General features: G+C 40.7%; 1 long non-coding RNA gene and 1 other non-coding gene across 2 annotated transcripts in view; one reads left to right on the forward strand and one right to left on the reverse strand.

The window, feature by feature from the left end:
- Positions 1-6,029: 6,029 nt before the first annotated feature.
- The window catches only part of LOC122907829, a 64,039-nt gene continuing 44,032 nt past the window's right edge, over positions 6,030-26,036 (reverse strand). Inside the window, exons 2-3 of the long non-coding RNA XR_006384755.1 lie at positions 8,068-8,192; positions 6,030-6,132 (exon numbers count right to left, since the gene is read on the reverse strand). This is a non-coding gene — a long non-coding RNA (uncharacterized LOC122907829). The remainder of the gene's footprint in view (positions 6,133-8,067; positions 8,193-26,036) is intronic.
- LOC122908132 lies at positions 23,063-23,195 on the forward strand. Its single transcript, XR_006384911.1, has one exon. It is a non-coding gene; the product is annotated as a small nucleolar RNA SNORA61 (small nucleolar RNA).

The following is a 26,036-nucleotide window of genomic DNA, read 5'->3' on the forward strand; positions in this document are numbered from 1 at the left end:
TGGGGATTCTGATAGGAGCAGTCTGTAGGAGCTGGATTTCCACTGTAGCTAGAGCAGCTGATATGGAAGATGCTAGAATGTGGTGAAAGCTCTCTTCGAGTCTTTTATAAAGTTTGGCTCAATGTGAAAGCAGTAAGATGGCATCTAGTTATACCTAAAAGGCATAAGCAGGTTTGATTTTTAAATCAAGAAAAACAATAGAATGACACGAAGCACAAGGGGAGTTAGTAGTGGTGGGTGGCTCTGTGTTATTTTGTCTGAAGGGGGGAAACAATTCACTGATGGTACAAGGACTCTTTCATATATGACTTCTTGCCTTGACTTGGCCGACTTTATCTACCACGATGATTAGGAAGGAAAGAACAAGAATTTGAAAGAAACACAGACAAGGCTCCCCAGTTTCACTGAGCGTCCCAAGGGTGCTCCCTGATAAAACACTGTCTTGCATTCCTAGGGACAATCTGTGCATTGTGTGGGCAGTCCAGCCACCCAAAGACACCAAAGTCAGCTTGGTTGCTCATCAGCTCAACCGAACTTTACAAAACTTCAGTATCTCTGGGAATCTTGATTGCTTGTGTGGGTAGAAAGCGGATGGTAAGGGACATAAGGAGTTGGTACCCAAAGCCTTTTCCAAGACAGAGGGCAAGTGGAATAAAGTTGAATTGAAATCAAGTGTCAGTTTTAGAGTGTTCACTTTCTTTGGGTAAATATCCAATACCATTACTGGATCATATGGCATTTCTCTTTTTTTGTTTTTTAAGTATAATGTATAAATTTGTTCAATCCCTCTGTTGTACATCTGAAACTAATGTAACAGTGTGTGTCCGCTATACACTAATGAATTTTTATGTCAAGTGTCACTGTCTCCATTTTGCAGATTATAAGCTGTGAATGGGTGACCAATAACGAAAAATAATAATAGAGACAGAGACAATGGGGCCATATTTTGAAAATAATGAAAGAGAATTTTTCTTTTGCCTTTCCAAGTTCGTGGTCTTCACCCATGTTGGCCCAAGACAACCATCTGTGTGGGAAATCAAGATTTGATCCAGAAGGAATGAACAGGGAAAGACTGAGGTTATACTTATCTCATGACACTCAAGATGTGGAGTGCCTTATTGATACTCTAAATCCCTTTATTCCCTATCCTGGAGGACTGCACTCATTTTCTTCCTTGGTGGTATAAAGGAAATAATCCTTTTAGCTAATTTCCAACGAAGTAAGGAGTTGGCAAGGCTTACAGTTCCATAGTAGACTAAAGACGTGGGAAATGGGAGATAGGAGCCCTGAGGATAAAAGTGACCAGAGAAAAAGAAAGTGAGAAAGGGAAGGCCGTTACAGTGTATAACTATTACATTGTGTGATAGACATTGCCTGTCCTCTCAGGGCTTCAGCCTGGACTGGGTGTATATATCAGGTATCAGATAATTGACTTGACATTCAGGCTGAGGGCAGATGGGAACTCCTGGGACTCTCATACGTAAGAATGTTGTTTTATAGCTGTCTTCTACCAGTCTCGTTTGCAGCCGCATCAAAATCATTTTGGTTGTTTGGCAGGGTGAGCCAGATGCAGGCCTGAGTTTTAGCTTCTCTGGACCACACTTGGTTCCAAGCAGCGTAGACAGGACCTAGGTATGCCTGAGAATCTGGACAAGGCAGAGAGCAGCAACTTCCCCAGGGCCAGGCAGATTTGCAGCAAGGACCATGGAGAATGTGACCCAGACAGAAACACACAAGGGCTCATAGCACCTATAGGAGAGGTATTGGGGATGAGGTCACCTACAGAGCACAACAGATATGGGCCAGGAAGAGAGAAGAAATAGCAGATAGAATGCAGATGTCAGGAGCCAAAGGACATCACATCCAAGGACCCTGATTTTGCCTCCACCATGAGATCTTGTAGGTCTCACCAAGTCCACAGCATACCCAGGTGACTTCTTAATGAACCTAGGTGCTAAGCAGATGACTGACAAAAGTGAGGGAGAAATAACTTGGTGTTTTGGGGTTTTTTCCTCCCTAAAGGACTGATTTCAAAGTGTATCCTAAGTTTGCAAGTCAGATTACATTTTAACCAAAGTATTAAAGTCAGTTGTCAATTGTTTCAGTTGGTTTGTTCCCAGGTGATAAATGGCAAGAAAACCAGATGGTTGTAGAAAAAATAAAAAAGCTATATGTTCTCTGCACATTCAGATGAAATGTGAGTGAGATTTGCAGTCCTACTCTGTAGCTTGATCGTATGAGAAGTGGGAAAAGATGGACAAAAATGTAGAAGGACTGGACATTTTTTGCCTCACCAACACAAACCCCTGAGTGGAGTGATTCATGACAATAACGAGGAATGACAATGTTGAATGTGTTCCAATATGCATTTTTTGAAAGAATACGTGAAAATGGAATGAATGTCACTAATTAGCTCACTCGAGGAGGCAGAGCCAAGAGCACTAAAAAATTGCTCATGCTGAAGTCCTAGTCAGTGACTAAGCAGTAAATATATCTACTTCCTGAATCATGGACTCAAACCAGGAAGTGACCTTCGTTAGTGCTTCTCAGTATTTAGGCTCCTGCATCAGCTGTCTGTAGCTGCGTAACTACTCTAAAATTGGCAGGTTAAAATAACAAGCGTTTATTATCTTATAGTTTCTGTGGGCTAGGAATCCCAGAGTAGCTTAGTTGGGTGCTTAGGAGGTCTAGCTCAGAGCCTCCATGACATGGTAATTTAAGCCGCTGGGCACAGTCTGCAATCATCTAAAGGCTGGAACTGGAGGATCTACCTCCAAGATGGCTCACTCCATGGCTGTTGGGAGAAGGCCTTCGCTCCTTTTCATGTAAGCCTCGCAGAGGACAGCCAGAGGCTCTTCCTCACTTCCCCAAAGTGAGTGATCAGAGAGAAGGAGAGAGAGAGAGAGAGAGAAAGAAGAGGAAGCCACGGTGTATCTTATGGCTCCCGGACCTCAGAAATGACCTACCACCAATTCTGCAATATTCTATTACTGACACAGACCAACAGGAACACCCTTAGGGAGGCGATCTCACAGGGTGTGAGTACCAGGAGCTGGGATCATTGGGACCATCTTGAAGGGGAGGCTGCCCTCCCCAAGATTTCTTTAAAAGGATAAATAAATTCAACAGACCTCCAGTGTTGTGTAAATTATTTGTGTTGCTTGAACTTGCAAAAACAGGAAACTATGCAGAGACCCCTTTGACATAAATAGGTTGTACAAACATGGGCTATAACTTTTTAAAGTTTGGTTTGTTGGTTCAGAAAAATCAGGCCTCATAAAGCCCCAAACTTTGTCAATCCTGGGTTGCAAATTTTAATAAGCTGTCCCTTGATGTCTCTACAACTGTCTTGTTTGTTCACTTGAAGATAGGTTTTCACATTGCGGTGTTATTGAAACCCGCATTAAGTAGATGTCTAATCCACTTACTGCTAGAATCAACAGAAAATTCTGCCCTGCTTTTTCACTGCTATGCTTTTTGCTGATGAACGGCTGCAAGTCTGCCTGTGCAAAAATGCGGTCTGCATAATGTATCTGCTCCTAACCTAAATATGGTACTGCCTGCTGCAGCACGAATTCTTTGGATTCTGGCACGCCCGTGTTCGGTAGGCCCCCAACATGATTCATTTCTCCTATCTGCTTCCCGCTTTGAACTGCTGTATAATCTTCCTTTTCAGGATGCTATGACATCATTTGTCTTCACTCAGCACGCGAGAGATCATAAATGAACGTGCAAAGCAGTCACAAAGAGCATGGGGCTGTGTGCAGGTTTTAGGAGAATGATGGTACAAGATGGTACATAGCGTGCTTATGTTAATTACTGAGGATCAGAGAAATAAAGAAGTGACCACAACTTGTGACATACCAATAGGACTATTTTCTCCATGTGTAGCTGCATCCTAAGGTCTCCATTTAGACCGAGACTCCTGAGCAAATGAAAAAGTATCAGTGTTTATGTATAGACATGTCAGTCATGTTACCCCCAAGAGAGAGGTCCAGAGAGGTCTCCCTGGAGCCCCGCTGTGTCTCCACCTCCAGAACACGTCTGTCTTAGTTAGTCCTGCAGGTAGGAGGATCTGCCAGGACTCAGAGGTCTTCTGTTTGGACTCTCTCATTCTCACGTCTAGGCCCCAGTTCCAGCCAGATGGCAAGTCAGCATTTCAAAGGCATAACCGAAGGGGCCGAACAACAGTAGGTATTAGGAATCTGTTGCCACCGTAAAGTTGGCTTGGCTTTGGAAAATCGTATCCATATGTTCGAGTAGATTTGTGAACCCCTTGGCGCTTCATTTCCTGCCACCAACCGGAAAATACCCTCCGGGCCCAAGGGCATCTTGACAAAGGATTCCTTGGCTGTGACACTCTGAGTGGCTTTTAAAGATGATCACAGCCTCTGACCCAAACATCTGGACTGTTGGCCACAGTCTGTGCTGTTCTAACAGCCTCTCGGAACTCCTCGCCCGTCTGAGCAGATAAAAGAATCCTCACAAAATGGCTTCCTCTGGGTGCCAGAGACCCCTCGGCTCTCACCTCACACAAACCTGGGAGAAGGAGCCCTGGCCTTGGCTTCCCCGGCTCTGTCGGGAGGTTTGTTGCAACTGACACTAATGTCACACTGGACAGACATAGTGCACAGGGTCTTCCTGCCCACCTCCTCTCCTGTCCGCTGTTAGGAGATAAATGGCTACTTAGTCATTGAAAGGGACAAACAAAAAAATCTCTCACACACACTGCTGAATGGGCACCCACTCTTGGCACCTGTCAAAGTGCTGCAGTCGACAAAGAGACGGGAAAGCCCCCCCACCCCCACCCGGGCTCTGCTCCTGGGCTCATCAGGATGTGGCCCAGGGGTACTTTCCACAAGGACTAGAGAGAGAGAGTTGTGAGAAGCAGCCTAAGTCCTGTGTATGGTGACTTTGCTCCAGTGCCTCTGCTTTTTAAAAACCTCCTTTCAAAACCCTAAAGACTTTGAGGGCATAAATGGCTGGAGACAAAGAGAACATGCTTTGTGAAGAAATCCCTCGGGATCGTTGTCTGATCTACTCAGGGTTCCGGGTATATGTGGAAGTTCCCAGAAATCCGTTTTACTGAGGGGCCTGTTCCTTCTTTACCGTTGAACTGCTGCAGGGCATCTGAACTAAAGCACAACAGGGAGAACGAGGAAAGCCTCGCAGCAGCTGAGCCACACCGGGAGTGCCCACAGCAAAAGCCGATCTGCCAGCAATCATCTTGGGTCCCCCGGGCAAAAAGCCCATGCAGCTCAGTGACAGTCAGACTCCCTTCTCGTTGCTAATGCAAATGCATCCTAGAGATATCACCGAAAGGGATCATTAAAAGTGAGCTGTGCGGCTCTCACTTCATCTGCTTGCCGCCAGGGCTGGGAGGAGCCGCCAGTGTCTAGAATCTCATTACACCGGCAGCCAGGAAGTAGTTTAAAGCATTACGTCATAAGTTGTCAAGGTAACTCACCAGACTGCCTCTCTGGCCTCCTGTGGTCCATGAAGACAGGTTCTCCAGACCAGGTGAGGAGTAGAGGGGTGGCCTGCAGCCTGAAGCAGGACAACTAGCAGCCCAGGCTCAGAAAGGTGACTTGGTATACAAGCCTGGGCTACTGCTCTCTCGCCTGGGCTACTGCTTCTGGGCTGGATGGTGAGACGGGACGCAGCAGTCTTGCAATGCTTCCTACCCACTGTGCGCTCGGGAGGACTACCCTTGGTATCGCCTACTGCCCAGAGCTCCCGAAGAAGGCTTCCTGACCATCATCAGCCTGACAGCGGCAAGAGGCTACAAAGCTTGTCAAGGACACTGTGAAGGGCACTCCCAGAGAACTCAGGCCCCGGCTTCCTGTTGCCTCCAGAATCGGACCCGGCAAAGTGCCACAACCTGAGTGTCCTTAAACAACAGAAATTTATTCCTTTCTAGATCCAGAGGCTTGAAGTTTGAGATTAGGTTTCTTGGCAATGCCATGCATCCTCTGAAGCCTCCAGGGCAGGATCCTTCCTTGCCTCTCACAGCTTCTCACAGCCCCAGCTGTTCTTTGCCCTGTAGCAACCTCCACGGTGACAGGGCCGCCTTCCCTCTGTGTATCTGTGTCTTTACTCGGTGTTCTCCTCTCTGTGTCTGTCTCCATTTCCCTGTGTTAGAAGGACACAAATCATATTGAGTTGATCTCAAATTGATTCCATATTCCAAGATGCTCTTTCTCAGTAATGTTACATTCACAGGTAAGGGGGTGGTGAGGACTTCAACCTGTCTCTCTGAAGTACATGATTTGATCCGTAATGGCCCACTCTTTATTTTGCACAAAGAGAGGTGCCCACATCGCATTCCCAGGCCTGTGTTGGGCCAGGCCCACACCTGGCTGCTTAACAGACTCACTGAACACAAGGTGGAAAGTCAAGCCCAAGTCAAGCTGTCACATCAAGGTCACCTCATGATTCTGAACTTGCCAACAGCTTCCATACATAGTTGCTCCTGTACCCTTCCTGGGGCTAGAAAGGAAAGTGTTTGGGATAAGGGGCTCTCAATGAAATCTATGGGAAGGGCTTCCCTTGGTGTAATCACCAGAAAAGCATACAGAATGTTATCTTGACCTTCTGTTCAGTAATAGTCTCCAAGACCTCTAGACTGGGCAGTTTCCTCAACCCTCTGAATCATTCATCGTCAGCAGCCCAGAGAAAGCAATTCTGGTGAGTTGTGTTTTGCATTTTCTCTCTTGATAGAGGCCAATCTTTTAAGATCAGCAAAGTGCTTTTGCATTGTCTTAATGTCAGAAGCCTGCCCGAACTCTTTGGAAAGGGCGTTTTCCCTGAACTAAAGCAACAGAGGGTATAACTCTCTCCCAGAAGCATCAAAGACCTGGAGATTATGCCATTCTGCTCATGTGCTTTCTTCAAAGAGTACAGAGAGGGAGGTTCCCAAGACTTTAGCAGAAACTAATACTCTGCTGTCTGAAACAGCACTCTTAACAATTGGATTAAGGCCACAGATGGAGATAGCAATTTTCTCTCTGCAGATAAGGTTATGGTTAATTTCAGGTGACCCATGGTTAATGGCCAGATGTAGCAGAGTTAGAACATCCTTCTCACAGCCAAGGGAAAGACAAAGATGCATAAAGAGATCTGGTGTTCATCCCAAAGTTCCTTCCCACATTCTGGGATTGTTTCTCCCACATTTTGAAGCCAGCTTGGTCCTAGGAAAATTGTGACTATCATTTCATCACTTGCTGGGTGCTTTACATACATTATCTCACAGTCCCTTAAGGAGACGGTATAGCATAATGGCAGATCTAGGGCCCCAGAGTCAAATGGCTGGATTCAAGTTCATACTCCCACCTTTCACCCTCCATATGACTGTTGGCAAGTCACTGAGTGCTATGAAATGGGAGGTCCAAATTCTGACACCACAGAGTGGCTGTAAAGATTAAAAGAGATAACCTAAAGGAACACTCAATAAATGTTAATTCCTATTATTAAGTACTGTCATTGTTCCCACTTTATATATTACATCCCACTTTTAAAAGAAACCTGAGATTCAGAAGAGCTAAATAATACATTCCAGTCACACAACTAATTGTGGGGAACAGATTCCAGTCCAAGGTTTAGCCAACAGAAACCCTCCCCCACCCACCTGACCTCGGCACAACTGCCTGCCTCACAATTTGGAGCAACATTGCTTTTGGGGCTTCCATTTTCAGTTCAGACTTCTGCCTTTCAGTTTCCTTCCAGGAATACCGTATCCCCCTATGTTCCCCTTCTGCCCAGAGCTCCCCTTTAAAACCTATCTTCCCCAGAGAGCACCATACAGTTCAGACCAAATCTCTTCCTTCAGCTCCAGCCCTGACTGTCCAACGCAACATAGGCCATGCCTCTCTGCTCAAATATCAACAGTCGGTGGTAGCTTCATTCCTTGGCCTCCATTTATTCAACAACAGCATCAGAGACAGACTTTCAAGCACTGTGGTCCAGGCTCTGTGTTGGCACTGCTGACACAATTCCAGCTATGGCCCCAGACCTCACAGAGTCTCTGATCTGGAAAGGAAGGCAGACACATAGATCATTAACACTTACCCTCCAGGGAAGGTGGGCTGGTGTTGATGAACCATGACTTGTGGGAATGCCATGGTGGGGCTGCTTTAGCTACATCTGGAACACTGAGTCTGATTTCGCCAAGAGGACATGTGGCAGAAAGCATCCTGGCAAAGAAGAAAGAGCCACCAGTGATGGAACTGGTATAAACCTAAGTAGTCATAAGGGGGATGGGCCAGTGCGGCTGGAGTTTGCTGAGCCTGAGGAAGAATGATGGAATGTGGCTGGAGATGGAAGTAGAGCCCAGATGGGGAGGTTTTAAATGCCTACTGTCCTCGTGCTTTGGGTTTTTTTCCTGCATGCTACTGATTCTCAAACTTTATCCTCCATCAGGGTCACCTGAGGGCTCGATAAAGAAAAAATGCAGATTTCTATCCACCCTGTTTTGATTCAGTACATCTGAGGTGGGGCGCGCACATAGACACTTCTAACATTCTCAGGTAACACTGAGTTGGCCGCTTCTAGAACCATGCTTTGAAAATGACTGCAGCAGGCTGCGGGTTAATGGAGAACATCTGGAAAATTTGCATTTCAAGTAGACACACCTTGGTTTCTCCTAAGAAAAGCTACTGGGGAGCCAGTTAGCTCCTCCTTCCCGTCTACCGCCTTCTCTATCTCTGCCTGGGGCTGGGCCACCACAGATATTGGGCTAAGCCCCATACTGGGGTGTCACCTCAGCACCCTGCTTTGCCCAGCAGCGTGTTGAGAAAGCGAGAGTCATTTCTGGCGTTTGCCTTTCCTGAGCGGTGACGCCCCACCCCCCATGCCCTAATGTCACTTGCTGGCTGAGGGTCGCTGGCTCCCCCTGCTGTCCCACCCATACCCCAAAGTGGTTGCTAATGGTTTCTGCAGGTTTTTGTTGTTGCAGCTGCACGTGAATCGGAATGCCTACGTTCAGCGTTCCCTCATATAGCTGCTGGGATCAAAATCAACTTTGCTGCCTCTTTCCAATGGGAAATAACCCATGTTCCACCTAAGGTATAAAAACTCCCTTGCAAAAGCAAACAAAATGTCATCTTGAAAAAGATATGTCATTGAGGAGTTGGAAATCAAACTTTAATGACCTCTGCGTACCTCTCTGAGCTCATGTCTTTCCTTTCCCCTCTCATTCTTCCCAGGCTAGCTGCCATGCTACTCATCTGACATATCAGGCAAGCCTTGGGGCTTTGTATTGGCTACTCCTTCTGTCTGAAATGTTCTTCCCCCTACATCCACATGGCTTACTCTCTTGAGTCTTTCCAGTCTTTCCTTATTGAAATCTGCTCTGGCAACCTGATTAAAACACCAAACACCCTTCTCAAAACACACACACACACACACACACTCATACATACATGCACACTGGGCCCCCTAATTCCACGTCATTTTTCTCCATAGACATATTACCACTTCCCATACTATATATTTTACTGATCTCTTTGTTCATAGTCTGTGTTGTACCCACTAGAATATAAGCTTCATGAACACAGGATTTCTATTCATTACAGGGTACCTCACACCTACAACAATACTTGGAACACAGTAATAGAAACACAATATTTCTTGAATAACTCACACTGGTTCTCCTACACCCTGGTTTCAAGACCTGGGCTTGTTCATTAACTGTCTTGTCCAGAATGGTCAATCAAGCTACTCAATGACTTTTATCAGTAAAATGAGAATAATATCAGCCTTACCCAGATTTCAGAGCTTAGAGAAGAAAAACCAATATCTAAATCATGAAAAGCTGTGAAACATGAACTGTAATACAAATGCAAGTTATTTTTAATCATTTTCCAATTTCCCCCAAAGAATATAACAAATATATTCAAAGAAGCCATTACTATAACTAGTATTTTTTTTTTCAGGCATATTTGAATAGGCACTTTCTTTGTTTTACTGTGTTCATAAATAACTCTTTGTATGTGCTAGAGAAATAGAAATGGGAAAGCTTCTAACAGTGAAAAAAATAAATAGAAATAAATCAAGTGTAAGATTATTCAATCGAGTATGTTTGGTTAATGTATAAACACTAATGAGTGGCACTAAGTTACAAGGCAATTCAGGGGCCGTTCACTCAATATCATCTGAGTAAAATAATGGGGGAAAAGTAAATGTTCATCAGCTTTATTAATATATATATAGCTCAATGTCCCCAGGCCACCCAAACTACAAGTTTAATTGCAATCACATTGACATGAATTCATAAAGTCTGCCGGCCTACATGATTATAGACTCCCAACACAACTACAGGCCATCTGCAAAGACTGCCCCAATTAGTCTGAGAATGTATGGGGTACTTCACATTTGCTCATGGTTATTTCCCACAGGGTGTTCTGCTGAATGCTACTTGTTGCTGTCCACCACCTTCAGCCCCTAAAGAAGATGTTGTGGGAGCAGTGTGTTAGGGCCTAGATAGCCGGATCTCAGTGCTCCAGGGTTTTCACAACCCCCAAAGATCCCCTGGTCCTCCCTGAACTGGAATCAGGTTTCAGACTTGGGGGATGTGCTAGGAAATGACAACTGAAAAGCCAATAGGCTTTTCTCTTGTTTCATGTCATTCAGTTTAAGGCATGCCTTATACAATGGCCATTATCAGGAAGCATGCCTTCCTATGAGCACACAGAAATCCTTACTGTTTTTTACAAGTCATAAATAGACTTGATCTCAGATTTCTTGAAAGCTTCGTTGTATTTTTCGTGGTGACTCTGGTGAATTAACCTCCCTAAGAAGCAGACAGACCGTTGAAAAGCAAGAATCAGGTAAAATACATTCCTCAGCTTCAACATAACCAGCCACAGTTCTGTTTGGATTGTGATCAGTGGTGCTGCACACGTGGCTGTTTTCCAAAGCGTTCTTGGCTTCCCCATAGCCCACTTCGCACTCCGGGCAAGTGTGGCCCAGTTGTGCCCATTTCTGCTTACCTTTCCCTGGCAAAGAAACATGTGGGCAATTCTCCATTCAAGCAGTAAAGAATGACTTTCAATCTTTTCACCTTTGATGGGAAAGAAAAGATCAGGGCGCCCTGTCTTCTAGAGAAATATAATGGAGGGAACATCTCAGGTAACAGTGCTTGTGACTATTGTTCCTCAGAGGAAAGCTGCTCCCACCTGTTTCCCACCACACAGGCCCCAGTGTCTCCACTCCATGCCCAAGCACAGAGCGTCCGGGGGCTTTGTGGATAGGCTCGTGGGGGGGTCCACCCACTAATACTTCTTCTCAACCGACACAGTGGAAGAATCCTCAAATTCAAACACCGTAGAACCTCTCTTGAAAATGTACAACATTTTATTTCATTTTTCTTGGTTTTCACACACACACACACACACACACGCACACGCACACGCACATGCATACGCACACCATAAATTCACCTAAAAGCAAGGATTTGTACAATACCTATGAACTGAATATTCAGTGGGGAAAAGACCAGGTGTTATCAGCCCGGACTGGAAGTCAGTATGAGATTCAGCTCCACACTGCAGTCCTATGAGTCAGTAAGGTCAAGACAGTTATTCTGAGTTAATGAGAGTCTTCTCTTTCTACCATACTTTAAAGGAGAAGATGATATAATGCCATCAGCATTATTTAACTCCAGGCTCAAATTCAAACTCTCATTTTTTCTTGTGAATAATTTAACAAATTTGCATCTTATAAATTTAAAAAAAAAGGTGATAAAGCAAGAAAAGGAAATGACAAAAAACTGAATTCAAGTCACCTTCTTTGATTTCTATTTTGTCTGATTTTTTTTTTTAACTTTTATTTATTCATCTGAGAGAGAGCAAGTGAGAGCAAGGACAGAGTGGAGCAGAGGGTGAGAAAGCAGCAGACTCTCCACTGAGCAAGGAGCCTGACTTGGGGCTCAATCCCAGGACACAGAGATTATGACCTGAGCCACGCAGATGCCCCATTTAGTCTAGCATTCAAAAGCAAACTGACTGGGCTTGTAGGAGATGTTGGATCTGGGATTAAAAATGACAACAAAATGGAGAAGACAGGAGTGGGGAGATAGCACGTGTAAGGAAGCTTTATCATTCACAGCTTTTTCTTTCCCTAGGTACTACTGCTATAACCTACTTGTTTATTCTAAGGTCCAGCACCTTGTCTAGAGGTGAAAAATGATTTGAAGAAAACCATAAGCCATATTTCTGCTCAACTGCAGTCTAAAGTTAGGGGTTTGAGGAAAGAATAAGGCACATAGAATCGGATCCAGCTTTTGTAGGACATCAAAAAAGGAATTTTCTATTCATTTCTTATACAACCTATCTGTTCGTATTAGCATACAATCATTTCAGCCTCTCTAAATAAAACGTTTTTAACCTTCAGAACAAACAAACAAAAAACAGAGTCATGGTTAACTTAGAACTTTTTGTGAAAGTGTAACATTGAAGATTGGTGTGTATGCTTTATTTACTACTTTAAATAAGAAAAGACTTATTTCTTTAAAATGGGAGAGGGCACCTGGGTGGCTCAGTTTCTTAAGTGTCTGCCTTTGGCTCAGGTCTCCCTCATCAGGCTTCCTGCTCAGCGGAGAGTCTGCTTCTCCCTCTCCCTCAGCCCCTCCCCGCACTCCTGCTTGTGTGTGTGCTCTCTCTTTCTCTCTCTCTCTCAAATAAATAAACAAAATCTTAAAAAGAAAACACCAGAATTCAGTAAATTTTAAAAAATCTCGTGGAAATTAATGTTTACTTCATTAATTCCTTTAATATCTTGAAAATTTTCTTTTAATATAAAATTATTTCATTGCAAAGTGAAACAATTATTCTTTAAACCCTTCCATTTACCTTAATTCTCTCAAAGGTAAAACAAATCGTGTCAATAAATGTTACTTTTTTGATATTTTTATTTACATAATTTCTTTGTTTATGATACAAGAACTGAACATTCACGAGAAGTAATCACAAAGTCAATACAAGCTGAAAGACATTCCTGAAATGTGGATAAAACCACTTAAAATTTGGCAAAAATTGAGCATAACATCTTAGTTTCTAAAAAACAATACAAGTTGCTAAATATTCTTTTTGTGTTAGAATTATCCAGAGAAACAGAACTAACATGATCTACAGTTGACCCTTGAATGACATAGGTTTGGACTGCACAGATTTACTTCTATGCAGATTTTGTGCAGTTGCAGTTGCAAGTGTATTTGATATTCTTTCTGATTTTCTTTTTTTTTTTTCTTTTAAAGATATTATTTATTTATTTGTCAGAGAGAAAGAACATAAGCAGAGGGAAAAGCAGCAGGCAGAGGGAGAGGCAGGCTCCCTGCTGAACAAGGAGCCCGATATGGGACTTGATCCCAGGACCCTGGGATTATGAACTGAGCCAAAGGCAGACGCTTAACTGACTAAGCCACCCAGGCATCCCTCTTTCTGATTTTAATAACATTTTCTTTTCTCTAGCTTCCTTCATTGTAAAAATACACTATATAATACATATAACTTACAAAATATGTGTAAGTCCACTGCTGATGTTCTCATCAGGATTCTGGTCAATAGCACGCTATTAGTAGTTAAGTTTTGGGGAGGAAAAAGGTATACATATATTTTTGACTGTCCAGGGGTGTTGCCCCTCCAAACTTCCAAGGTGTTCAAGGGTCAACTGTACATAAAGAGAGAGATTTTAAGGAACTGGCTCACAGGATTGTGGAGGCTAATAAATTTAAACTGGTTAAGTCAGGCCAGCAAGCTGCAGAGTCATTTTAGAGTTGATGTCACAGTCTTGGGTTTGAAATCCGAGAGCAAGCCGTCAGGCTGAGAACTCAGGCAGGGTTTCTAGGTTGTAATCTTACAAAATTACAAAATTCCTTTTCCTTGGGGCACGTGGGTGGCTCAGTTTGATAAAATCCTGACCCTTGAGCGCAGCTCACATTTGGATCTCAAGTTTGTGAATTTGTGTCCTGTGTTGGAGGAGCCTTCAGTGTGGAGCCTACTTTAAAAAAAAAAAAAAAAAATTTACTTTTTCTTCCCAAAACCTCAGAGTTGTTTGTGGGGCCTTCAACTGATTGGGAGAGGCCCACCCAAATTATGGAGGATGATCTGCTTTACTCAACCTGATTGTAAATGTTAATCACACTTAGAAAACACCTTTATAGCAACATCTATGTTGGTGTTTGGCCAAAGAACTGGACACCATATCCTAGCTGAGTTGACACGCAAAATTAACTATCACCATCCTAAAAACAATTTGTATGCTAGGAGTAAAGGTAAGAGTTGGCATTCCCTTAACAACTCCTTTCCCACAAGAAGCATTATCCATTATGAACTATCTAATACAGACTTCATAGAAAGAAACTCTGTCTTCAAGAATAAGAATATGTTTGTGTGTGTGTGTATATGTGTGTAAAAGGGAGTTAGCAAAATAATAATGACTTTAAGTTAGTATTTCCATTTGATTATAAATTTTAAGGAAGTATCTTTTTTCACTTGTTCTTAGTCTATGGGATTTGATGTGTAAATAGATTTATATTACTATTAAAACTAAAAAAAAATCACTGTTAAAAACTTAAAAAAAAAAAACTTTTTATTAAATGACTGCCTGATGATGGTGACTTATCTTATAATGAACTAACCTCCATACAGATAATTTTACACATTCTGTTTTAAAGAAAGATGCTATTTCAAGGCACAGAGAGCCCCTACAGCACACAGACTGCACACAGGTGGGGAGAGGGTGGCTCATGAGGAAAGGGTCAGCACTGAGTAAGCCACATTTCTATAACTTCTCTACCAATGACACTTTTCCCTGTGAAGCACAGATGGTTAGAACTTGAGCAGAAAGTAGCATTCTTATGAAGTTCATCAATTCTTTTTTTTTTTTTTTAAAGATTTTTTATTTATTTATTTGACAGAGAGAAATCACAAGTAGACAGAGAGGCAGGCCGAGAGAGAGAAGGAAGCAGGATCCCTGCTGAACAGAGAGTCCGATGCGGGACTCGATCCCAGGACCCTGAGATCATGACCTGAGCCGAAGGCAGCGGCTTAACCCACTGAGCCACCCAGGTGCCCCTGAAGTTCATCAATTCTTAATGAATTTCCATCAGAAATTAAGGGGGAAATCCTGGAACGGTGACAGAGGGATGCAAGGCAGACAACCCAGAATCTACTCATCAAGTCCTGGCAGAGGCACCTGTCAGTTAGACATCCTACCCTTGGTTTTGGCTCAGGTCATGATCTCAGGGTCATGAGACAGAGCTCTACATGGGGCTCCATGCTCAGCATGGAGTCTGCTTGAGATTCTCTCTCCTTCTCCTTCTGCTCCTCCCGCTCATGTTCTCTCTCTAAAGTAAATTAAAAAAAAAAAAAAAACTTAAAAAATAATAAAATAAAATATGCAAATAGTTGGCTGACTCCTGAATCCCATGCTCAAAGGAGACTGAAGATCTCCAGCAGAAAACAACAGCTGGAAGACTAAAAGAACTGGGGGAATGTTCCAGCTGTTACCTAACACAGAAAAGAAAGAATTTAGAGTTTGAGTCCTGCCAATAACTTTGTAGACTAGAAGGAAAAACCTGAAATATTAAAAGATGGCAATCTAGTGTAGCCAATATGACTTGTCTGTGGCTTTCGGTTTTGTCCCAGAAGACCAGATCAGTAATGAAATGGGTAAATGTGGTCTAGACCACATAAATGTGGGACGGATATATCACCATTTGGTGAACTATGATGAAGAATAATTGTCAAGAGATTCTGAGCCATGATCGATCTGTGTCAAAGGCAACAGGTATTTTCATTAAGATGCTCTCTGGTAAAATAGGGAACAGCTCTTTTCTTTTACAGAGTGGCCATTTTGGAGAAAGAGAAATAGTGAATCTCTAATCATAAAGATCCAGATTCAGATGGCCTTGATAAATTGAGGGAGTGCTTAGGATTTAATAGAATGTGATTCCATGGACAAATGCTTAGGAAAGTGGACCAGAAAGTATAAAAACAAATAATAAAGCAAGAGATAGACTAGGAGAGTTGTTCTTAAAATTTTAGTCTCAGAACCCCTTCATTCCCTAAAAAAACTATTGTGAACTTCAAAGAGTCTTATGTGTATGAATTACATATGTTAGAAATAAAAATGGGGAAAATCTTAAATAGATGTAATCATTTCAAAATAACAGAAATTTCATTGTATATTAACATAAATAACTTTTTTAACACACACACAAAATAATTTCTGTGCAAAACGAAGTAATGGCTGGCATTCATGACATTATTTTACATTTATGGAAGTCTTTTAATATCTGACCTATTAGAAAACAGCTGGAGTCCTGTGTCTGATTTTATAGTCAATATATTGAAATATTGCAGATCATGTAGCTTCTGGAAAAAGTCTCCACTCATGAAAGACTGTGAATGAAAACTACAAATAACATCTCAGTATTATTATGAATGTAGTTTCAAATTTGTAGTCCATCTGAAATGGTCTCAAGGACTCCAGGGAATCACCTTCACAGAGAGCTCACATGGAACATGAATATTCTCACAGTCTGGATCACTTCCGAGACTTCCTTTGACTTATTTTTTTCTAGGTGTCCTTATCACCAGCCTTTCAATCTTCTTTCTTACAGATTTCAGGCCATTCCACAGAATCAGTCATAACTTGCCATGAATCTATATTATCTCCACACCTCTGGCCATCTCTCTTTCTAACCCAAGTGGACAACCAGACAGATGTATCACTTGAAATTCTGACCACTGGGAGAATTTCCCTTCTGGTTCACCTCTTAGTATCTTAGTATCTTAGTACTGCAGTATCCCACTTTGGACTGATTTCAATACATTGCATAGAAATATCTCGAAAATAGACTTGAATATTCTCCTCAGCTCTTATGAGGTCATAGTTACAGGATGAGGGAGAAGTAGGTAATGCAGCAAAAACAGATGCACCGACAGTATAAGCCACTGGATTTGCAACATACTGGTGCCTTCAACACCTATTCAAACTTAATTTTATAATTGATAATGATCAACTACCCAAATTTATGGCTCAGTAGGCCATATAACATCCTGCTTATGATAAAAATTCTATTTGCATGGTCCTTGGTATCTCGCGGGCCCAATAGCAAACCAAGGTTTTTTCCTTTAAAAAAGAATAAATATTTTCTGAAAACTACAATTCTGCTCCAAAACTCAAGGGACTTGCACTGTGATTCTCCTAACCGGTCTTTCCACAAGATCCCTAGAGTATCCCAATCTATCATAGTAAATTTTGAACAATGTTAGATTCACTATGATATAAAGTCCAAGTAGTAGAACTGCTTACAGTGCAGTCTGGTTTTGTTGCTTCCAAATGTGATAAATTGTTGTCTTCAAAAAGCTCCTTTCTTAAGTGGTGGGAGTTTTGCAAACTTGGTTTTCACTTTGGATGTAATATCCTAACATGTCCTATACTACAGGAGTAACCAGAAATTTCTCTGAGATGACAGGCACATAAATTTTCATTGGGTTTATATTCCACCATAGACAGGAATACATCTTACCAGGTGTTAGAGCCTATTGTGATATAACAAATCACTCTAAAACTTAGTGACTTAAAATAACAATAACCATTTCATTCTTTCAAGCTTTGGTGAGTCACAAATGTGGGGAAGATCTGGCTGGCCAGTTCTAGCTCAGGATGTCTCATTGGAGTTGCAGTCAGATTACGGCCAGAACAGCTGGGGGAAGCTCAGCATCCCTCTCTTCATGCAGTCTCAGGTCTGTTTGGATTATCTTTCCATTTCCTTGTAATACAGAGTCCTTTTGCAGGTGAAGCCTTCAAGCACAAATATTCTACTAAATAAATGGAAATCACCGCATATTTTGTGAGCTTTAGAACACCACATCTGGCTGAACCCACTTAGAAAATCCCACCTAGCTTCAGGGAAGGGAGCACAGACTCCACCTCTAAGAGTGTCTGAATCCCATCATAAGAAAAGCAGGTGGGGCTGCAGATATTGTAGCAGCCATTTTGGGAAAATACCATCTGTCAAACCAGGTATCAAGGGTATGTACTAATTCTTATTGAAAAGGTGTTGCAACATGATATTATTAATATAGGAGACCAGAGTGATGTGTACCAATAAGATGATCACAGTTTAAATTATGGCAGTCAGTGGGAGATTTGCACTGTTCTGAGGTAAATTGGCAAAAGTGTACTGCTGTGCCTTTCAGGTGAAAGTAGATTGCTTCTGGTATTCTCTGTTTGTTAAATAGTTTCAGATAAAACATTTTCCAGAAAAATAACTGCAAAGCAAATGTTGGAAAGTGATGATTTTTTAAAAAATATTTTATTTATTTTTTGACAGAGAGAGAGAGAGAGAGAACTAGAAGGGGGAGTGTCAGGGAGAGGGAAAGGGAGAAGCAGGCTCCCCGCTGAGAAACCTGAAGTGGGGTCAATCCCAGGACCCTGGGATCCTGACCTGAGTGGAAGGCAGACAGTCAACTGACTGAGCCACCCAGGTGCCCTGAAGATTTGTTCTAGAAAAAAGACTTCATCTAGAACAATAGACATAATTTCAGTCACCACCTGATTGGTTTGTAATAGTCTCTGGTCATTCTCCTAGACCCTTTCATATTTTCCATGGAGAAATAAGTGACTTGTTTGGAAATAAAATAGACATTTCTGAATATTTTATGGCTTTGGATATGGTGCTAATATCTGTTGAAGCTCACCTTGGGGTGCAGTACTGCTTATATTAGACTTTTTTAGTTTCTTTAATTTTAATTTATTTACCAATTTGGGGGAGCTGGGGGTAAGGGAGAGGAAGAGAGAGAATCTTAAGCAGCTCCATGCCCAGCATAGAACCCAACACAGGGCTTGATCTCACAACCCTGATTTCATTATCTGAGCCAAAATCAAGAGTTGGTCCCTTAACCAACTGAGTCACCCAGGTGCCCCTATATTAAACTTTTGAGAGGTACAGTCTTGAGTCTTCTGTTTGCCTCCCCTCCCATGATAGCACTACTCCTTTTATCAGAGAGTTACTGTGGGGGAATTTTCCAGCAACCAAGTTTGTCTTTGCAGCTATTCCTTCAGGAACCAAAAAAATAACTATGGAATAGAAATATACATAGACATTGGGATCTCTTGTGAGACAGATTTTGGCCCAAACTCCACTTAATTCTTAACCTCCAAAATCTTTCACCTCCAAAAGCTTTCACAATGACTTTCTGTGCCTTAAAGGATTCACATAATTAAAAGCCAGTAGTCAATAATCCCCACAGTTCTTAGTATTTATTTGGCCAATTCAGAGTTTTTCTGGCAAGTAGCTAAAAATCTCTTTGAGTATCTGTAGAAGAAAACTTATATAGTATATGATTATTTCCATGTCTTAGGGTCTTTCCGCAAGGATTTGTGAATTGGTTCATATCTGGGAGTCAAGTGGCCATCACTGTCATTCATGTGCCTCAAATCACACCTTCATTTCCTGATTTACATTTGTTTGTTTGTTTGTTTGTTTGCTTGAAGTTTTAAAAATTAAGCAAGACTTTACAAACCTGCCCATGCTTTGGAGTCCTAGGGATCCCATGATCAATTAATCACCAACAAATATTCTTATGGGTCTAACAATTGTGATTACTGAACTAAGCTATTATTTATTTCAGTAACAGATCACTGGTTTTTAGTGATTAATTACTGCCACTGGTACTCTGCCAGCTGGAGATCCCATCATCTCCAAGTCAGAGACTCTATTTCAAAGCCAGGATTTTTAGAAGTTTTCACCTGGGTCTAGCAGAGACATTTGTTCCCGAACATTCTTCAAAAATATTTGTTTTTACACAGTTGATATATATTTTAGTCCTTAGTTAAGGAAGTGTCCTTGGGGGCCCTTTCTGGATACATGATAAAGGGGAAGGTGAAAAATCAAAGTCATTTAAACTCAATTAAAAATTCAGCAAAACTCAATTAAAAATGCTTATCTGCCTAAGCCTTGGATTCCTCCACCCCATTATCTAAGGAATTTCTGGTATCTCAACCTCATTTTGTATAGGCATCATTGAAACTAGCTGGAAAGAGAAAAAGGTAGAGCTTTGGTCAAATACTGTCTCACAGTGGGCTGCCAGTGTCTAATAACCCCATGATTATTTCTCAAGTGTATTGTATTGTACTGCAAAACCCAGCAAACCAAGAATTACTTTTTCCATATTACTTTGAGGTTGAGGTTTGGAATACTAATCAAATACACTTGTGCTGACTAGGAGCACCTAGGGAGGATTTGAAGGAAGAGAGAATAAAAGTAGATCACTAACTATACACAGTATAAAAGCCATTAAAAGCTTAAAGGCAAGTATCAAAATAAATTGAGCTGAGAACCAGACCTTTGAAACATTTTATCATGAAATATAAAACTGAGAATTTTCTAAATTTTACTAACACAGAGCAAAAAGTGAGAGTTTTCTGGAGTGTTAATAAAATGAAATAAACTTTGTTAAGTTTTTCTTTTTCTGTATACTTGATAACATACATATTAGTATGGTAGTGCAAATAATTTACAAAATAAACATGAAGAGAAAGGGTATTTGCTTTAAAAAAATTTACTGATGGGGACACCTGGGTGGCTCAGTCAGTTAAGCAGCTGACTTCAGCTCAGGTCATGATCCTGGGATCCTGGGATCCTGGAGTCCTGGGATTGAGTCCCGCACTGGTCTCCTTGCTCAGCAGGGAACCTGCTTCTCCCTCTGCCTGCTTCTCCCTCTGCTTGTGCTCTCTCTTTCTCTCGAGACAGATAAATAAATTGAAGAAAAAAAGTTTTTAAATTTACTGATGGAGTGTATTTTCAAAAAAATGTGAATACTACTGATCTAAAAGATGGAGCACGATGCCAAAAGTTATTGTGTACAGTACTTCAGTTTAAAAAACAAGCAAAATGAATTCATAAATACATCCACATGTGTATTTCTGTAAGTATTGTCATTGTTAGACAATTCTGTGCCAATGGCTCAACTCACCAGATATGATAATATAGCTGCGTACTTATATTTTCATTTATTTTCATTCACCTCATCTATGATTTTGGCAACCAATGCATGACAATGATATAAGTTAAGAAAAAATTAATCGATGTTCTCCTTCAAAAGGGATTTGAATAATGTATGTAATAATGTAAGCCAGAAAGACCAGATAAAACCTATTAAACACACTTCAAATCCTGCATTGGGGTTTCAGCCATGTTCTTTTTTTTTTTTTCCAGCCATATTCTTAAATATGCAAAACCTTAAACAAAAGGGCTTAATCTCAAAAACAAATGCTTCTAACTTTCATTCCTCATTATATGGTGTTGTGATGGATAGAACTATAGCAGCTCTGAAGATTATTTCTATAAAAATAATTCTGGAAAACACATAAGAAAAGACTGTGGATCTTTGTATTAAATCAATGAGTATTAAACAAAGTCAGATAGTTTTCCTAAGAAATATAAATCACCTAATAGTAATGCATTAAAACAGTGTACATACTACAAAAAATATAATACCCTATACAGTACTTTTCAATAGGCTTTCTTATTTTCTTAAAAATGAAATTGGAATTACTGAATAGCAAGAACAAATCTATTTTTGACTCAGCCATATTTTTTAAAGTCACAATTTAATAGAGATATTTTACCCTAAATCCCCCTATTTCTCAAAAGTTTCATTCTTTTCCCATGACATTTTCATCACCCTACCAGAGGAGAGATGATGAAACTTGGAACATAAAATCATTAGCCAAAATGAACTCATGTAGAGATATTCAAATCATAATAGGATATGGATATTGAATGATTAGGATTTATAAATACCTAAAATATTTTGACAGACTCTTTCCAATTTTTTCCCAACTAGATTGATTCTTTAAAATGCAATAAGAGATCTAAGATAATGTAAAGCAGTGCATCTGCTAATCCAAAAAATTGAGACTACAAGAAGACAACCTAAGTGGTAAAGGTGTCGCCTTAGAAATAATTCACTAGATAGAAACCCACAGAAACAAATTTAAGGCATTTGTTGTTCAGAAGCCAATAAACACCTCCACCCATCTGAATATTGCTAACTCTGAGAAGATAGGCTACTTTGAACTGATGTGGAAAATTTGCAAACTATGTATTTCAGTCCGGTTGGCTAACCTCTAGACTTACTTTTATTGCTCTAATACTATCTTTTATAGCATACAATATGAATTACATAAATGGCATATATTTGGGTAACAAGGGGCTTTACCAAAAGTAAAATAACTTGATAGTACCTTCTTTTGAGTACCATCATTCATAATAAATAATCAGCTGCTCTTCTCTGCCAGTAATCACAGGTTTCTAGGCCTAAAAGGGTAAGGATTCTGTTTTCTCCTATATTTTCCTATGGTTTCTCCTATGTTTTTCCCCAGACAATAATGATAACAAAGCAACAGCAACCCCAATACTCACTCAGTTCTTGCTAGGGGGGGTGCCAGAATTTTAGCAATTTCATGTAATATGTACTCTCAGAACTGCTCTAGGAGGTAGCTACTTTCCAGGGTCTGGTACAGGTGAGGAAATGAAGGCTAAAGGAAGGTTAATCAAATTACCCGAAGTCAAACAGCTGTCACTGCCGGATGTGGACTTTGAGCTGATCCCAAAGTTCATGCCCTTAACCACTACACTGTATTACACATACTGGAAAGGAAATGCAGTATCTGTTATCAAGAAGAGAATGGATTTTACAGACTCTGATGTTTGCCTCCGACTCATTTTCTCTTCTATACAATTCTAATGAGAACACAAACAGTCCTTGGGCGAGTTCTCTCTAGACCTCTCATGCTGCATTGGTGAGTACTTGCAAGAAATCATGGCTCACAGGGACGCCTGGGTGGCGCAGTTGGTTGGACGACTGCCTTCGGCTCAGGGCGTGATCCTGGAGTCCCGGGATCGAGTCCCACATCGGGCTCCCAGCTCCATGGGGAGTCTGCTTCGCTCTCTGACCTTCTCCTCGCTCATGCTCTCTCTCACTGTCTCTCTCTCTCAAATAAATAAATAAAATCTTTAAAAAAAAAAAAAAAAGAAATCATGGCTCACACACTCTGGTTCCCTTTCCTGTTGGATCTGAATGTTGGTCTTGGTGGTCTTAAAAAGAGGAAAAGGAGCACTGAAGCTGGCCTCGTGGTACTGATAGTCTGGTACATAGCCTGGGTGCTAGTTTCAAACAGGATAAAATAAATAAATAAATTTTTAAAGATTAAAAAAAATAAAAACAAAGAGATCATGGCTCGCTTTTCGTCTGTCATGCTGCAAATGAGGTATGTACAATGCTGCGACACCCAGAATCCAGACCCTCCCTCCAAGGCTCATGCAAGTCCAGGATGGAAGAAAATCTGGGGATGGTTAGGAGAATATGATTGTGGAGAATAAAAATTTATGCAGTACGTTTCTTCTCAAGTATAAGTTGACAGACTTATAGTCTTTAACACTTTATAAAACATACATTAGTTATGCAAATTGATCTATAAAGATAAATTATAAAAATAAAGTGATATTTATAGAAAAAGCTTCATTAAAATTTCCCTTTGAACACCTAAAATAGTATCTACCTATAGTTATTATTCAATGAACAGATATTTCTAGTATTTTTTAAGAGACAGCATATTCTTTGTTTACCGGTGTCAGCAACACATTTATTTGATAAATATGTCTAAATATTACTAAATCAACTCAAGTAGTTTTTTTTTTTTATTACCAGTTTAAGATACTAGTATATTTAATCATTAAAGATGAGAGAATGTTTTAAATAACATTTTTTTTTCCTCAGTGATTTGCAGGGAATTCAGGTAGGGATGGCTATGAAAAATGAGTCCATCTTTGTATGTTCAGTGCACTATATATAAATAAAATTAAACAAGGGGCTCCTGGGTCTCAGTTGGTTAAGCGTCTGATTTCAGCTCAGGTCATGATCTCAGGGTCCTGGGATGGAGCCCTGTGGAGAGCCTGTTTCTCCCTCTCCTTCTACCCCTCCCTCTGTGCTCTCTTTCTCAAATAAATCAATAAAATCTTTTTAGAAAATAAAAAATAATTTTAAACTTGTCAACAGTTAAGACTAGTCACTAAATAAGAGAATGGAAAAGAAATATTAAATCTTTGCATCAAAATAATGCCATTTGGCAAATGATGTTAAAAATAAGTGTTTTGTTTTATACATTTCATGAATTTCTCAAATGCATATACTATATCTAATGATATCTTTTCTTTAAGTCTTTTCTGCTACACTTTCTTCCTCATCAAAATTCACATAAGCAACAAATTAATGTATTTGATATTTTAGCATAACAGAGTGATCTTTTCTGAACCCAAAACAGGACCAGAATTGGGATGTTTCCTTGAATAAAGTCATTTGTGTGATATAGGAAAAAATCCCACACATTTGATCTTATTCTTCTTTTTCACTACAATATAATTCTGAAATAGCAATCCTGGCCAAGATCTCAACATTATACAGGTTTATGACTGGCGATGTGCCATAAAAGTAAGGGTTGTTAAACTTCCATGTTTCCAAATATATATGTTCTTCAGGAAAAGTGACAGTAGGCCTTAGCAAATTCAGTCTCATTGAAAATTATTCTATAAGACACATAATAAAAAAGCACTGATGTGAAAACTTGTGCAGAATGGACAGAAATACAAAATAATCCAGTGAGCAGACAAATTCTGAGCTACAGAATGCAAGGTTGGTTAGATCCATGGCAAGTAAAATATAGCTAGATCTCTTCTCTTCGCTTTATCCAGTATGCACATTTTCATTCTAGCAGTTCATATATAACCATTTTATTATTTTCCTCATTACTGGTCTAATCGTCACTAAGAAAGAAATAATAGCAAGGTTGTAGGTGTGGATTTTAGCATAATAAAATTGATTTGGAACAGAAAATTTTAAAAATTATAAGTATGAATGTCTTCCAGGGGTGCCTGGCTGGCTCAGTTACAGAGCAGGCAATTCTCTCTCTCTCTCTCTCTCTTTTCTTTTTTTTTTAAAGATTTTATTTATTTATTTGACAGACAGAAATCACAAGTAGGTTGAGAGGTAGGCACAGAGAGAGAGGCGGAAGCAGGCTCCCTGCTAAGCAAAGAGCCAGATTCAGGGCTTGAACCCAGTTCCCTGGGATCATGACCTGAGCCGAAGGCAGAGGCTTAACCCACTGAGCCACCCAGGAGCCCCAAGCATGCAATTCTTGATTTCAGGGTTGTTAAGTTCAAGGCCCATGTTGGGTCAACAGTTAAGACTAGTCATTAAATAATAGAATGGAAAAGAAATATTAATCTTTTGGTCAATAATCTCTAGATTATTTAGAAATAAAATAAAATCTTAAAAATGGCTTCCCTAGTGTATCAGTTTTCTAGGGCCATAAAAACTAAACATAAAATGGGAGGCTTAAAACAACAAAAAGGTATTCTTTCAGAGTTGTGGAGGCTAGAAGTAAAAACCAAGGCATTACTAAGATGATATTCCCACTGAAGGATTTGGGGAAGAATCTGTCCTTCCACCTCGTTGCTGGGGCTCCTGACAATCTCTGGCTTGTACGTGCAGTGCATCATTTCAATCTCTGCCTCCACCTCCACGTGACCTTGTGTCTTCTCTGTATTTCTGCTTCCAAATCCTCCTCCCCTTTCTCTTATAAATGTATCAGCCTCAGTTTTACGCCTTATTCTAATCCAGGATGCCCTTAACTTGATTACATCTTTTTGGTTCAAAACCTTCTCAGAAGCCTTACAGACATAATCTGAAACCAGGCCCCACACCCCGAGGTCAGAGAGAGAGCAAAGAAAGAGGTAGACCTCTCCCAACTGGCAGGTGGTTTAATAAACAAGGGAAATTGTGTTCAATAAACCAGGGAACTTACATATGAAACTTGCCTTGGGAAGCTGCAAGATGAGATCTCTGAATCCACCTGCCAAATTGTAAAAGTTTACATAGAGGTTCTAACATGAACTGTCCAGATGAACTCAGTGCCACATTGCTCTCACAAGGTTGTGTCCTTGATAGACTTCTGGCAGCAGGTAA

This window comes from Neovison vison, chromosome 5, assembly GCF_020171115.1.
Source record: "Neovison vison isolate M4711 chromosome 5, ASM_NN_V1, whole genome shotgun sequence".
NCBI classification, from domain to species: domain Eukaryota; kingdom Metazoa; phylum Chordata; class Mammalia; order Carnivora; family Mustelidae; genus Neogale; species Neogale vison.